Raw genomic sequence first — 16,010 nt, forward strand, 5'->3', positions numbered from 1 at the left:
GCTTTAACCCCCAGGGGGTGTTAACAGAGCAGACTGTAGCTTTTGAATCCTTCATGGAATCCCATGAGTCCTTGGCAAGTGAACGAGAGAACTATGCTCACAGAAGCACACACACTCGCAACGCATGCGCTCGCACACACACATTCTATAAAAGTGCATTGATTTACGTGACATCAGTGGGAAATGAAAACACACATACAAAACAACTGCCCCCTGTCCATAAACACACAAACACACTCACAGACACACACCCACACCATCTGTGAGTATCATAATTCCATTGTGTATAGCTGCTGCCGTCTGTGTGTGTTCAGAATCCTTAGAGACGCAGCAGGCCATGAGACGGCAGTTTGTGAAGAAGTACAACTTTAGCTTCAGGGTTAGAATTAACTTTATTTATTCTGTATTCTGTATTTGGATCCTGGTCGCTAATTGCTAGAAACGGCAACAATGCTGTTGGTATTTTCCAATCGTTTGACTTTGCCACCTGTTCATCTTCAACACATTTTGTTTGTGATTAAGTCTGTTGGGGTTTATAGTACTTATAGTTTATAGTATAATAGAGTTCCTGAGCTGCAACATGAGTGTTTTTACATTTTGTGGATATTTTAAGAAAACGGATGAAAAGGGTAAAATGGGTAAAATGTAATTTGAATAATTATGGGGGGTAAAACTGAAAACATAATACCTTGTGAGGTACAAGAGCTCTGATTTGTGGGTCCTTAACAATCATGTATAGCTTCATCAATCTGAAACTTTAAAGCATCAACAGCTGCAATCCCTATTGATTTAGACTAAGAATAGCAATCAAATGCAACAAAAGAGGTTTTGTTCTCGTTAATCTCTAGTCAGACCCCTGTCCCAGAATCCTATTCATTCGTTTTAAATACCTGAAGCTCAAGGTGAGAAAAAAAAAGCACTCGTTTGTGTTCACAGCAGACATGCAGCAGCTGGTAAGAGGGTTACATGACATTGTTGCGGCTCTTATGTTGTGTTCGGGTCAAATTGACCCATTTCAAAATTTTACTTCGGTGAATAATGTTACAAGGTTGGAATTGGTTGATTGACAAGAGCCTTTTCCATTAGTGCTGTTATTTTTCTTTGATTGTTAAAGAACTGTTCTAGACCATGAACCTGGTAAGTATAAAAAACTGTTACTTTTTAGCCGTCCTTGCACCCCCTTTTATATTTTTTTAATGAAGAACACGTAAAAGGAAAAAAAATCATTGAGTGCACATGCTTCATGTCCTTCATGGGATGTTCAGCAGTGGTGGAGGAAGCACTCAGATTTTGGACCTCAGTAAAAGTTGCAATACCACAGTGTAAAAATATGTTGTCATAAGTAAAAGTCCTGCATTCAAAATGTTACATTAAAAGTATCAGCATCAAAATATACTTAAAGTAAGAATGAATTATGCACAATGACCATTTCAGAATCATACATATTATGTATTGGAGTATACTGTGATTATTAATCACTAAGAACTTAAGCACTTTTTTAAACTTCAGCTATTTTCAAAACATTTAGATTTCTGATTAATAATTTGATTGATTGGTAGACATTATCTCTATAGTCATGTCATCTGTCATTCAGATTACATTCCCATCCTATAATACAATTAATGGACATGGCAACATTGTCCACTCTCTCTCTCAATACAAACTCATGCTCACTCGACCATGCTCCCTCCACACAGAGAGAGAGAGAGACACAGAGAGACCGCTGTTGCAATGAACGTGTACATTACATTATACTAATGTATAATAGGGCTACAATATCTACTTTGTACATTTTGATTATTATTTCAACACATATATTAACCACTTCAGCCCTATATACTTTTCAGCTATTTGAAAATAGCAGATCTACAAGCCCACAATGCGTCGCAATATATTACTGTCGAGTTGCCTGCGCCTCTCTCTCTCTCTCAATACAAACAGATGGTCACTCGAACTACATGCTCTCTGTGCTTCTGCAGTACATTGAGGCCTCACTACATGACTCCCCCCCCTTCATCTAACCTACAATCCCGATTGTTGGCTGAAAGCAACGACCAAAAAACCCACCAAAAAACCCGACCAAAAAACCCGCTGTTGCCAGATCGTGCGCGAGCAACAAGCAACCTAAGCGAGCAACAAGCAACCTAACACACAAAGCTGCCCACTGCGCATGCGTCGACGCACTTTCTCTAACCAATTTACACCCACTTCACGCTTACAAAACCTGGACATGGCAACGTCGCTCATCGTTCTGTGATTGACAGCAAAAGCTGGCCAATCAGGTGGCGAGTTCGAGTGAGCCCGAATGGCTCCGAGTGCAGCCGACAAAAGACGAACGCCAGCCATTGTTTTGTGCGAGTCAGGGTGCGAGTGCCTTCATTTCTTACTTTAGCTTATAAAACGCTCTCAAACTTCTTCTCTGAGGCACGGAATTTACTTATAACATATCGTTTGGATAGAATTTAGTTGTTTCACTTCATATGTGTGCTCAATTATTCATGACAGAGCCTATTTAAAAATTCAGAGAACCGGCGACAGAATTTTCGCTGACGGACAGAGAGAGACAGAGAGACATAGAGGGAGAGAGAGAGAGAGAGAGAGAGAGAGGGAGAGAGGGAGAGAGGGAGAGAGAGAGAGAGAGAGAGAGAGAGAGAGAGAGAGAGAGAGAGAGAGAGAGAGAGAGAGAGAGAGAGAGAGAGAGAGAGAGAACCGGCGACAGAATTTTCGCTGACGGACAGAGAGAGACAGAGAGACATAGAGGGAGAGAGAGAGGGAGAGAGAGAGAGAGAGAGAGAGAGAGAGAGAGAGAGAGAGAGAGAGAGAGAGAGAGAGAGAGAGAGAGAGAGAGAGAGAGAGAGAGAGAGAGAGAGAGGGAGGGAGGGAGGGAGGGGGACAGGGAGAGGGACAGGGAGAGAGAGGAAGGACGGCAGGAGGCGAAGCGCTGTTAAAAAAACTTTTTTGGGGGAAATTTTTATCCCACGATTTTTGAACCCCAAAATAAGCGAGCCCTTGCTTATTTTTGCGCGGACGTAATTTGTTTGTCATTGTGGTGAATGTTTGTGTGTGCTGCTGATGTTTGTTGTGTGAAGCTTAATGTCAGAGTGTTTGTGTTGGAGCGCCTCAGTGCGGCTGCAGAATTCATGTGCAACATCTTGCATGCGTGGCTGTGGCTTCACAGTTTTCCTTCGCAGTGTCTGTAGGTCACGGCCTGGAGACCCCAGGGACCCCTAAGGGGGGGGGGGGGGTGGGGGGGGGTGAGACCCTCTGGGTTTTTTTTTTTTTTTTTTTATCCCATGATTTTGTACCCCCAAACGACATTTTCTTTGGGGGGGGTAGGGGGGGGGGGACTAGAATTCTGCCCGCGTAGCGGGCAGAACTTCTAGTTACACTACATTTTGGGCCCGATAGCCCCGAGAGCACATTTCTGTACATTTAGGTTGGACTTTTTGGATATACAGCAGGGCTTCTCTCTTCGCCTCTGCAAACCCTGTTTGGGGGGGGGGGCGCACCTCATAATAATACTAACACCGCTAATCTATTGCCTCGCCACCATTTGCCACGATGTCACACAATACTTATTGCAATACAATGTTATATATCACAACATCATATACTATAATCATATGTATTATTTTGTATATTACTAGAGGTTAGGGCCGCGTTTATATATCTTCTACATATATATGTTATATATTATTATACATATATATATATATATATCAATTACATATTACAATAATTGTTGCAATAAAATGTTATATATCATAATATTCTACCTTATAACATCTATCTATGTTATAATGTCATATGCTGTATTATAGTACATAATAACACATACTTACAGTCACATATAAATTATATCTACAATACAAACACACATACTATTATGACATATCAATACATACATATTTATATCTATTTCTACGTATCTATAATATACACCTGAGCCATAAATGAGCCAGTATTCACAATGCCTCTTTGAAAGGAACAGAACCCCACGATCCGCCTCCCTTCAAAGACACATAAATCCCATCTCTACTGCCCACTCTGTGCTGCAGCGACACAGACACAGAGAGAGGGACACGGAGGGACCAACAAACACAAAGCCCCACACAGCGGATGGGCCCCGAGAATCTAGTATGCTACAATTGGGTTTAAAAATTTGCAGGAGGGGCCTGTTTTGCACAAAATGTCACAAATCATAACACATTGTCCGATTGGCGTGAAACTTTGAAAGCACACTCCCAATAGTCCAAGGACGATCTGGCATTATAAATGTTTCAAATCGGCCTCATGGTGGCCATATAAAAGGTCGCAACACAGCCCTGGGTAGGCAAACTAGGTGAGGAGCACACTTTTCTAGTTTGAACTTTTCTATTTCTTTGCCACTGTAGAGGAGCTATTAGCAAATGGAGTTGAAAACAACCTATTTGAAAGAAAGTCAACTTCCCCTCAGCAGCTGAGTTAGCAGTTACCAAAGAGAGAGAGAGAGTGCAATTGGCCAGGTTTTGAAACTCCTCACCTTCCTTTATTAATTCCGCTGTTGTGTTTGGATGCCAGTTTTGGGAGAAATTTCACGGTGCCACAGCATGATGTTCTGCGCAGTCATTTAGCGGTGTTATTTTGTTGTTGCCAATATGTAAAATTTGCCTCTCTGTTTCCCCACTTTCGCCTGGTGCCTGCTGCCAGTGTTTGTATGATAACTCCCCACCCCACCGTTCCACCAGCACGCCAGGAGAACGAGTACTGTTATTGGCCCCATGAATTCTCACTCTTGCCATCTGCCACCCAAACTGTAATTAAATTTCACTTATCTTTTTTTTTATGAACGAGAAGTTAATAGACCGAGCTTATTAAATAGCGGGTTATTTCATGCCAGCCAGCTTTCTCATTGTTGTTTGACTCTGCTGCATACACACACCCCTGAAGATGTTTGTGCACATGCACTGTCACGAGCTTTAGAACATCACTGACATCTACCAGCTCTCGGCCTTGAAGGATCATACTGTTTCACCATCAATGCATGTCATTGTCTATTCACAGAGAAAAATCACCCTTTTGTGTGTGTGTGTGGAGAGCCAGGAATCTCAGAGGCTGGCCGACAATGGGGAAGGAGGCTGGTGTTGCGGTTCCATTATGATTCTCCCTACTAAACACAGAGTAATATAATGAAAAAACAACAACATTGAATTTCATTTACCCAAACATTAATAATGTCCACAATCATTCACTTGTATACTTTCATCGTGCTGGCACAGGCTATACATCTCCTATGCACAACTAAACATTTACGTGTACTCTACCATTATGCAATTAATACGTCGTTTTAGTTTTGTTGATACATAATACGTTTTCTCCAGGGACTTCAGTTTCAAGTCTCTGAAAGTTGATTTTCATACCACACTGAAATGAATGGAATCAAATGCTTTCCTTGGAGTCAAACAAACTACATGTACTAGACCATACCCGTCGGGGGATATGAGCATGGTCCGCTTGTTTCACGGATGTGGCAACACCGGCGCTTGTTTCACACACATGATTTGGCAACCCGGGAGCCAGCGAACACAAAAACGCTAATAAACAGCTGACATTTGGGGAAAGCGAAAAACGGGCCCGCTGGTGGTCCATAAGGATATTGCGATTGGACCCCCAAATAAAACATAAATATTAAAACATTTATGTAAAAATAAATGTCATGGTATTTTTTTTTAAACTTTTAAATAAACATGCTCTGAGAATCCACATGGCCCACCCATCTGACCATTTTTGTGAAGTGGTCAAATGTGTGCGTAATGGGTGGGCCGCAAACGCAAAAGTGGGCCCAGATCCAGAGAAGGTTGGGAACCACTATTTTCACTACATTTAGCATACAAGATGGTGTTGTGGGATATGTGTGACCCTGACTAATATGGTACAATATAAAGTACTTGACACACACACACACACACACACACACGCACGCACGCACGCACGCACGCACGCGCGCGCGCACGCACGCACGCGCGCGCGCGCGCGCGCGCGCACAGACACACACACACACACACACACACACACACACACACACACACACACACACACACACACACATGAAAGTCATTATGTAAGCAGCGTGAAAGTTCCAGGCTGCATTCGCAGTGGGAGGCGTTCATGCTGTGTTAGATCATCAGGGCTAGTCGCAGGGCAGTCCTCAGATGGCTGTGTCTAATACACTGTGTAAATCAACATGTGGCTCGTTTCATAGACTCAGTGTGTGTGCTAATTATTCAGTACAGTAGGTGCATGCACTGTATGCATGACAGCACTGAAGCCAGTATGTGCAATGTGAGGTAAAACAAGAATAAATATGACTTGACAGTCATATTATTAGCAGCTGCATGCTGTATTGTGTGTGTGTGTGTGTGTGTGTGTGTGTGTGTGTGCCGTGTGTGTGCGGCTTGTCAGCGTGTGTGTGTGATTGTTATCATAGACCTGCTTGTTTCTCGCCAAACCTGGCAACTGTGCGACTCTAAATGCTAATTATGTTTTTTATATAAGTGGTGGCAACATTTTTAGACACCACACAGGTCTTCCTAACAATAGCGAAGATTAAAGTAACGGTGAACATGGCCAAATAATAACTTAATAGGCCAACTAGGTCTGAGGAAGCACGCTAGCATTTAGGCTAACTCTATAGCCTGACTTCTCGCCAAACCTGGCAACATTGAATGTGCGCCGCTAAATGCTAATTATGTTTTTTATATAAGTGTTGGCAACCTTCTTAGACAACACACGGGTCTTCCCAACAATAGCGAAGATTAAAGTCAGAACATGGCCAAATAATAACTTAATAGTCCAAGTAGGTCTGAGGAAGCACGCTAGCATTTAAGCTAACTCTGTAGTCCGCACCGTCTGAAGCTATGTTGCACTTGCAGAATACTGTTGTTGAAGAAACTAAGGAGCCTTGATTTCCTCAGGGAGGGGAGGGGTGGTACTGCTGAGTACGGGCCGTCTCCCCATTGGCTTAAACGGGGAAGTGTCCCCATTGGCTTAAAGTAGTGAAGGACAGCCAGGACAGCCAATGACAAATAGGTGTCGCGGATGAAATAGGTGTCGCGGATGACGATGTCTCTGTCTGTTTATAGAGCAGCTTTGCAGCTGCTAAAAACAGACTGTAAACTAGAAAAAGTGCTCCTCGGAAGGTTATTGTGGCCTCCTGGTGGCACTATGTGAAAAGGGAAGGGTGCCATTTCTTCCTAGGCCGTGCACGGCAATCGGACACTGCATTCATGATTTTGAGGCATTTTGTTCTAAAAATGTGTTTTGCCAAATTAGACTTTCTGGTGGCGCTATAACAGTTAGGCATTTGTTCCTCAACATAGTGTGAATGTGCATGTAAAGTTTGACCACAATCGGACGTTCCGATTGCGTTCCGATCGTGCGTTCATGATTTGCGGCATTTTGTTCAAAACAAGCCACTACTACAAACTTTAGATGTGAATCAGGATGTCCAATCAGGATGGAATATGAAAAATCTAACAGATCCGTCTTGATCACATGACTATAGAGATCATGTGTACCGATTTGCGTGAAATTTGGATAAAATGGGAAGGAGTAATATATATATATATATATATATATATATTTACATAAGTCGGCCTCCTGGTGACGCTATAAAAGGCAGATGTGAAAAATGCAGGGCAAAAGTTTTTCCTTGACCTCTAGGGGAATGCACATACAAAGTTTTATACAGATTGGTGCAGTTATAGGTAAAAACACAAATCGGCCTGTTATAGCGCCACCATGAGGCTGATTTAAAAAAATGTAAGTGGCATTTCTTCCTCGGCATAGTGAGAATGTGCGTGCAAAATGTCAGGGAAATTGCAAGCTGTGTTCATGATTTGAGGCATTTTGTTCAAAACTGAGCACTCCTGCAAACTTTGAAAGCCAGTTTTTGCCAATCAGGGTGGAATATGGAAAATCGGACAGATCCGTGTTGATCACATGAGTATAGAGATACTGTGTACCAATTTGCGTGATTTTTGGGCAAAATCTGTAGGAGTTCTGTAAAAAAATGTGTTTTGCAAAAAGCTGCCTCCTGGTGTCGCTATAACAGACCCATGTAAAGAATTTGGGGCAGAGGTTCTGAATTTGCATCCAGGGAGTGTGTGTGCACAGTTTCGCTGCGATCAAGCCAACGGTGTCGGAGATTAGCTGTTCACAGACGGACGGACACACACACGGACGGACGGACACACACACGGACGGACGGACACACACACGGACGGACACACACACACACACACACGGACGGACGGACAGGGTCAAAACATACTCTCTCGCCATCTCTGGCGGAGACAATTATGAATTTCTACACATTTTATACAATATGGATCCAAATAGGAATTTTCATTTGGGCACCCACCCACACATTATAGTGTCATTACAGTAGTTAGCTTTGCAGGTATGCCGGGCAGGGGCAATGAGTTGATTTGCATGGGTGCGTGCCGTATGCAATTACAACAACATGAGGGGGATTATTCAGTGGAGTCTCAATGTTTTTGTTTTCACTTCCCAAAATTAACTGACTGAAGACGGTGTGTGAATATGAAAATAATGAATAATTATCAAATCAGGTTTCGGAGAGATTCACAGCTGTACTTAAATCTAATCAGCTGACGGTGTAAAATCCATATTTCACATGATTACGCAGTAGCTTTTTCACCAATTTGTTGCCCATCCAGATTGGAATCAAATGGGTTTTAAAAAGTCTGAACAGCAATGACAAAAAAAGAAACGAGAGAGTTAACACTGATTTATACTTCGTTGTGCGCCGGTGTCGTATGCTGAAAACAGCCAGTCTACAACCTCACAGCGGATCTCATTGTGACATGTGGTGAACTTGTAGATCTGCTATTTATAGTTATCTTTCAATAAATGCGCGAAATCTCTGCACCTGGGTAAGTCTGTAGTTCACGTATCTCGAGAACCGTTCAACTGACCAACTTCAAATTCGGCACACACGTCGCAGACGACCCGTGGGAGTTGCACAGCGTCGAGTCAGTCGGATAGCTGGTTGTCCAGAACCGGTGATCCGACTGATACCAATTGATTGCCATGGCAACCCCAGCCTTGGCAATTTTCCCACACCTGCCATTTGATTAGATAGTCAGTCCACTTTTCACAGTCAGTTTGTACTCTTCAGACATTCTCCACACATTCTCCACAGACATTTACCACTGCACAATGACTTTTCCATATGGGCACAAAAGGGACACAGACAGTCAGACGGTTACAACAGGTACACTGACAACGGGTATAAAGGGCATTGCATAACAGGGTGGTGCATGCATTCCCTATTTGCATCGTTCCCAACTTGCATCGTTCCCGAGTAGGCCGGTACCCAATGGGCACCGGTCTAGTATATAAGTTAAGCATTACTCTATGAGGTTAACGTGAGGTTAATGTCATTGCACAGCAACCAATTGGTCGACTAATGTGACCTGTGTCCTTGTTTCTTTTCTTCTCTATTATTTTCTTTCTCTATTCTAACTAAGGTTGGGAGCTTGTACAAAAAATATTTTTTCACCCACTCTTCTACATCTGAAATTATGTGATGTGAGAATAAAGTCGAATTTGACATAAGAATAGACAAATGCGATCTGATCACTTACTATAAGTTATAAATAACAGTGTGGGACAGTTGGTCTTAAAGATCATATTTAAGAAACAAATCAGATTTGCCTGCAGTCTGAAAAAGGATGAATGCTCTCACACAATACGAGACTTTGTCTCTCAAAGTCCATATCACGATGCCTTCTTGTCATCCTTTAGATCCTCGTCCACGTGGGTTTCCTAACAGAGGAGTCTGGAGATGTGTTCAGTCCCAAGGTGCTGAAGGGCGGTCCTCTGGGGGAGATGGTGCAGTGGGCGGACATCCTCACTGCCCTTCATGTTCTGGGACACAACCTCAAGATCTCCATGTCTCTCAAGGATCTCCAGGGGTGAGTCGACTTCAACCACTGTTGCGAACTTGCAAAGCTCACTGGTCGAGGTTGATTTCTTTTGTCAGTTTGGACAAACAAACACGGCATTGTATCTCGTCAGATCTTCATAAAAACAGTGGTAGTGCATTTTATGCCTTGTGTTAGAGTTTATGTTAACACAAATTGTCTGCCCTCTGCAGTGTGGAAAATTACACATTGGCTGATCTTAGGGGAGATAAAATATTAATGTTTACAGCATCTCAGGGAAGGTCGCTCTAATCCATTACAGTACCGTAGGTGGATGAATCTTAGCGTTTGCAAGATCTATGAGGATAACCAGGCAATTATTTCAGAATGTTGAACTGTGTGTGTGTGTGTGTGTGTGTGTGTGTGTGTGTGTGTGTGTGTGTGTGTGTGTGTGTGTGTGTGTGTGTGTGTGTGTGTGTGTGTGTGTGTGTGTGTGTGTGGGCGTGCGCATGTGCGTGTGCGTGTGTACGTACACATTTGTTTGCTGATTCAGTGACATTTTCCCAAGTTAAATATGCTTTGCAAAAGCTGTTCTCTAACACCAATGTCATCCTTCCATCATCCTTATGAATTACAGTAACTCTCATTATCCATGTTCCACTGAGTTTCTTTGACAAACACCATTTTGCCTCCCTATTTGAAATGAGTTTAAGGCTTACTCAGAAGGATGCAAAATGTGCACTGCAAAATATCAACTGATGGCGCAGCTAGCGTGGCAAGTAAAAGCAAAAGAGTGCTTACAAAAAATACGTTTTACAGTACCTAGGTATTACTGTGCTTGTGTACCATTTAAAATGTGAAAAGAAGCTCTGTGCTCTAATTATACTACGTCCCCAGTTAACCCATAGATCAGGCATGGAGGGTCCGAAGGCTCCGTTGAGTTATTTATTGCTGTATTGATCCCGTATTGACGCCCTCCCTGGTTCTTGTCAATGCGGCAGTGTTGTTGAGTGTCTTTCTCCCCTGCGTCAGCACACTATATGTTTCTGCTGACGGATACAGCTGTGGGGCTAACAGACATAGACATGAGCGTAAACAAACGGCTGTGTACGTGCATGCACACACGCACACACACACACACACGCACACACGCACACACGCACCCACACACACACACACACACAGATGGATGTAAATCTGCCCTATTGCGAAAGAGCCCTCAGGGCCGTTCTGTCCAGTCTATGGGATATCTACTGCATGGCCGAGACGGCATATATCACACAGATTGTCAGCCTCCACCAGTCGCGAACCAGTCTCATGGAGACGGATTGCAAATACAGTGCAGTAGTCCAAGGTTTATGAAGTGGGGTTTCTCTGGGTTTTTCAGCATCTTCATAAGAGACTTTGAAGGCTATGTTTTAGTCTAGCCTTGGACGAGACAGCAATTTCTGCCATATGGTTGGTCATAATGTTGACACAGGTATGGTGTGTAGATCAATATAATGATACACACTCAGTTTTAGCTGCAAGGCAAGTTATTCGTTCCACACGGCCTTTAACAAAGCTCACTGATCATATAGAAAGTGCGCTTACGGGTCCATCTTTCAGAGTTAAATTGACACAGCAAATTCTGAGCAAATGGATATTTTTTTGTGTGAGTTTAAAACAGACTATGTATGGGTTCAGGTATAACCTTGCGTGGTAGTGGAATCATTTGTATTGACTGCATTCAAACAGTGTAATTCATACATGTTCAAGTTCTTTTGGGTACTAACCATGTTGAACAATGGTTGAACTGCTTTCCTGTTGTCCATCATTCTGCATGGTTTGCGACAGGTTTAAAACAGATACACTTTATTGTGTTTCCGGCCTCATTTGTGGTTCTGTTGAGTTTTCATTTTTGTATTTTTCCCTTTACATTTCCCTTGGCCTTGGAAAATCTTGTGATATTCAGCGGATGTGATGTTCAAGCAATCTTGCTGCCACGCTGTCATACTGGGAAGATGCTATCTTTTTCCTTTTATCGGTCCCTTCAAGTCTTTATCGAACAAAGCTCTATCACCTTCATTCCTTAAGAATGAAGGTGAAAGAATGTAAAGAATGAAAGAATGTACCCCCATCGCTGTGTGTGCAGGTTGTTCACACTGTACCTTTGGCCTAATGTTGCAGGCAATTTATTACGTCTAATTATGGCTTTTTCTTATTATAGACTTTAAGGGTGAGGCCCCAATGATCTGTTGTCTTGCCTTTTCTTCTTTATGGCATTTATTGCGCTTTATTTCAGATATGATGGCATGGCATGGCATGGCATGGCATGGCATGGCAAGTGTCTCAACCATGCTTCTTACCTGATAACAAGGGACAGATTTAGACCAGCTGAGAGACTTTTCATGTAATGGATTTGCCATTTGGAAAAGCAACAGTATTGATTTTCTCTGTTGCAGCCATGCGTAATATAATCAAAGGTGAAAACATGTTTCTTTGTAGAGGCGTGAACAAACCAGAGTGATTTACTTAACAAACATACATTTTCTTTTGAATCCAACAATAGATGGATAGTTTGTTGCCATTTGCGGATTTCTGCAAAAAAAAACACGCTCTGTTCCCTTTGAAAAGCATTGGCAGAATCCGCCCTCGTAGGTACAATTAAAACTTCGGTGTGACCGCACCCTTATGGGTCCATTTGTACACTCTGAGAATTAAATTAACATGGAGGATTTTGTTATGTACTGAGGCACTTGCTTTGCACACATTGCCTTTTCCAAGGCGTTGAAACTGCAAATGCAATCAGCTGCTTTTGTCAGTAATGAACCAAGAATGGTGAAGATTAGTATTTTCATGCTAATTAGCAATCTCCCATGCAGTGTATATAACCCACTGAATAGTCTACAATCAACGGAACTACACCAAAAGCCCTTTAGATCTAAATCTAAAGTACACATTTGCAGATGTATTTGCCATGCAGTATTCTGCGCACATCTAGTGCCTTGTGTTGTGCTGATGTCCCCATTGTTGCTATAATGTCGTTTCTTTGTGGGACCAAGCAAAAGCATTGTTTGCTTACAACATGGTGGATGTGTGATGGTTCAGTGTATAAAGTCCTACAACAAGCAGGCATAATTGAGGTGGGTTTGATTGTCGTCGCCATTATTCTTCACATTGTGTTGTTTTGTCCATTCTGCAAGAGTCATATTTTTTCAGGAGTCATTTCCCACTCTCTTGATGTTGTGGTCTCCTCACAATTGTATCGTAAAATGCATCAGTTCCCAAAACCCACAAAAAGCATCTACAGTTTAATGACATCTGATGAAGGGACCATTTCTTCTGGCAGACAGACAAACACGGCTGACACACAGAGTAAGACGATGTAGGCTATAACTATTAGGAAACAGAAAAGAACGGCAGTGTACTGTAAAAACTGATAAAACTGTTGGATAGGCAGACTGACAGAAACACAGAAAGCAGACAAGCAAACAATATCTCCACAGAGACTATTTAGTGTGCAGTGTGTACGCTACAACCACAGATTTGTCAACAGATTTTCTTTCCCAGCAGGACATTACACAGTGTTATTACATAAACTCAACATATAGCAGTGTTTAGGTCCCAATTCCATCCACTTCCACAGCTGAAGATTATTGTGTTTATTTATTGTATGCGGCAGGTGTGTGTGGGGACGAGACACACACACACACACACACACACACACACACACACACACACACACACACACACACACACACACACACACACACACACACACACACACACACACACGGAGAGAGAAAGAAAGATGTGCAAAGTATGAGTATATTACTGTACAGAACTGTACGGTAATAAACACTACAGCCTGTGCTAGTATCAGTGCAAGTTCTGGAGTGCATTGTTCTCATGGCCACAGGAGAAGGAGTGTGGTTGGCTGAGGAAGCAATGGTGAGGACCTGTAATTGGTCACTGAGGGGCTGATTAGGGCCAGTGTTCCATTGTATAATGGGTCATCCTGGTCTTCTGTTCAAGTCTATGGTGCAGACATGTGGGCAGACATCGGTCACTGGAGGACATCAGTCGCAACGTACCCAGATGGACACATACCACCTCACACCACCCTGAGGCCATTATGTATGAAGGGTGCGTACACATAAAAATGATGCTGATTAAATATCTATGCAGAGATCCATAATGTATAAAAAAAAAGTTAACTTGACATGAGAAGGTGGGTACCTCTCCACGTTACGCTGCAGGTGGCGTATTTACGGATTTTCAGGTTGGATATAAGTCTTGTGATAAAAAGTTGAGAGTATAGAGATTATACAGCAACACTTATAAATGTAGCGTTGCATGCTGTTCTCAGTGTAATAGTCTGTGTTCTGAGTAAGATTTCAGAGCAACATTAATGTTGCTCTGAAAGCATTGGTGTATTAGATTATTTGATAGTATACTGCTTAGACTGATGATAGGTTCTTGGTTTACTTGGTTTATTTCTATGCATCTGATGTATTACCTTGTGTTTTCCTTGCTTACTTACGTAAATCGCTTTGGATTAAGAGCGTCTGCTAAATGCCTAAATTGTAAACAAAAAGATCAGATAAGAAATGCTACTTTATTGTCCATTATATATCTACATGAAATGGACTTTTCCCTAGTGGTGCAAATATTTATAAATGAATGTGCCAAATGCCAGTACATTTGTCAGTAAAACATCCAGACATCGCTGTCTACGTGGACGTTGGTGAAGATGAACTGACAGCTGTTTTCAGGACACCAGCCTGTGCTGGTTCAGTGGAGAGAGCACTGCAGTCCCCTCTCCTGCTCCAGTGTCTGTGACACTTGCCTTGTGGGCACTTATCCAGTTTTTGGCCTCCCTTTGAAGTCCCACCACTTTTTATTTCTTCCATAATTCATTGCTCAGAACCAGTGCATGAATATATTTACAGTACCACACAAACCAATAATTGTGTTATAGTTTGATATGCCACTGCTAGGCCGCCAAATAATATTGTTTCTCATTTGCTGCAGATTTCACAATTTGTCTCCGACATTTTACCTACATTAATGGTGAACTTGACTTGAAAATGTATAGTATAGTATAGGGTGTTAACGGGCCAATTCTGGGAGTTTAGGGCTAAAGATTCTTCTGCCACACTGTGATTTATAATGGCAAAACAGGTGTACAAGTTTTTCATACATCTAAGTGTGGATGCTGCACACATTTTCATATACATAAGCCATGGTAATTCTACATCAATATTTTAGGTAAAAATGTTATTGCCGTGATTTATGGCAAACATGAACCAAATAATGTTAACAGTGTTATTATTCATACTGGAAGCTTGAATCCACATCGATGACATTTCAAACTTAATGGAAATTAGATCTTGACTTCAATTACTGCCATATTTGTGGTATGGATAAACCATGTTGTACGCACAACACAACACAACACAACACAACAGCACGCACGCACGCACGCACGCACGCACGCACGCACGCACGCACGCACGCACGCACGCACGCACACACACACACACACACACACACACACACACACACACACACACACACACACACACACTCTCCGCAATATTCAGCTCAAGTGAGATTAGCCACATAGTGCTGTCACATGCTGAACTGAACACTTCATGGGCCATAAACAGGTGAGATATCTGCAGACATTTCTGTGGTGTTCCTCGGAGTCAACTCTGAATGCACATTCATCAGCTCTAGGCTGACGTGATAGTGATATAGTCCCACAGTGGGCAGGTCATAGTGATGCATAGATGTGTTGTATTCTGCCTCTCCTGTGATGGGGCAGAAACTCACCTCAGTCCCCGAACTGTCACTGAGCAGATGGATGGATTGATGAACGAACGAGTGCACGTGGAGAAGAAGGATGGATAGATTGATGAACGATAGAAGGAGGCTGACGGGAAGAGAGGAGAGGGAGGAGGAGGTTTAATGTGCTGAGTCAGCGTGTGTGTGTGTGTGTGTGTGTGTGTGTGTGTGTGTGTGTGTGTGTGTGTGTGTGTGTGTGTGTGTGTGTGTGTGTGTGTGTGTGTGTGTGTGTGTGTGTGTGTGTGTGTG

At 42.5% G+C, this 16,010-nt stretch overlaps 1 pseudogene across 1 annotated transcript in view; it reads left to right on the plus strand.

Moving 5' to 3' along the window:
- LOC308073822 (alpha-1,6-mannosylglycoprotein 6-beta-N-acetylglucosaminyltransferase B-like) overlaps nucleotides 1–16,010 on the plus strand; it is a 173,459-nt pseudogene that overhangs the window by 102,652 nt on the left and 54,797 nt on the right. Inside the window, exon 8 of the transcript XR_013935059.1 lies at nucleotides 9,811–9,980. The product of XR_013935059.1 is annotated as an alpha-1,6-mannosylglycoprotein 6-beta-N-acetylglucosaminyltransferase B-like (transcript). The remainder of the gene's footprint in view (nucleotides 1–9,810; nucleotides 9,981–16,010) is intronic.

This window comes from Gymnoscopelus braueri (genome assembly GCF_963280865.1).
Source record: "Gymnoscopelus braueri genome assembly, chromosome: 2".
Taxonomy (NCBI): domain Eukaryota; kingdom Metazoa; phylum Chordata; class Actinopteri; order Myctophiformes; family Myctophidae; genus Gymnoscopelus; species Gymnoscopelus braueri.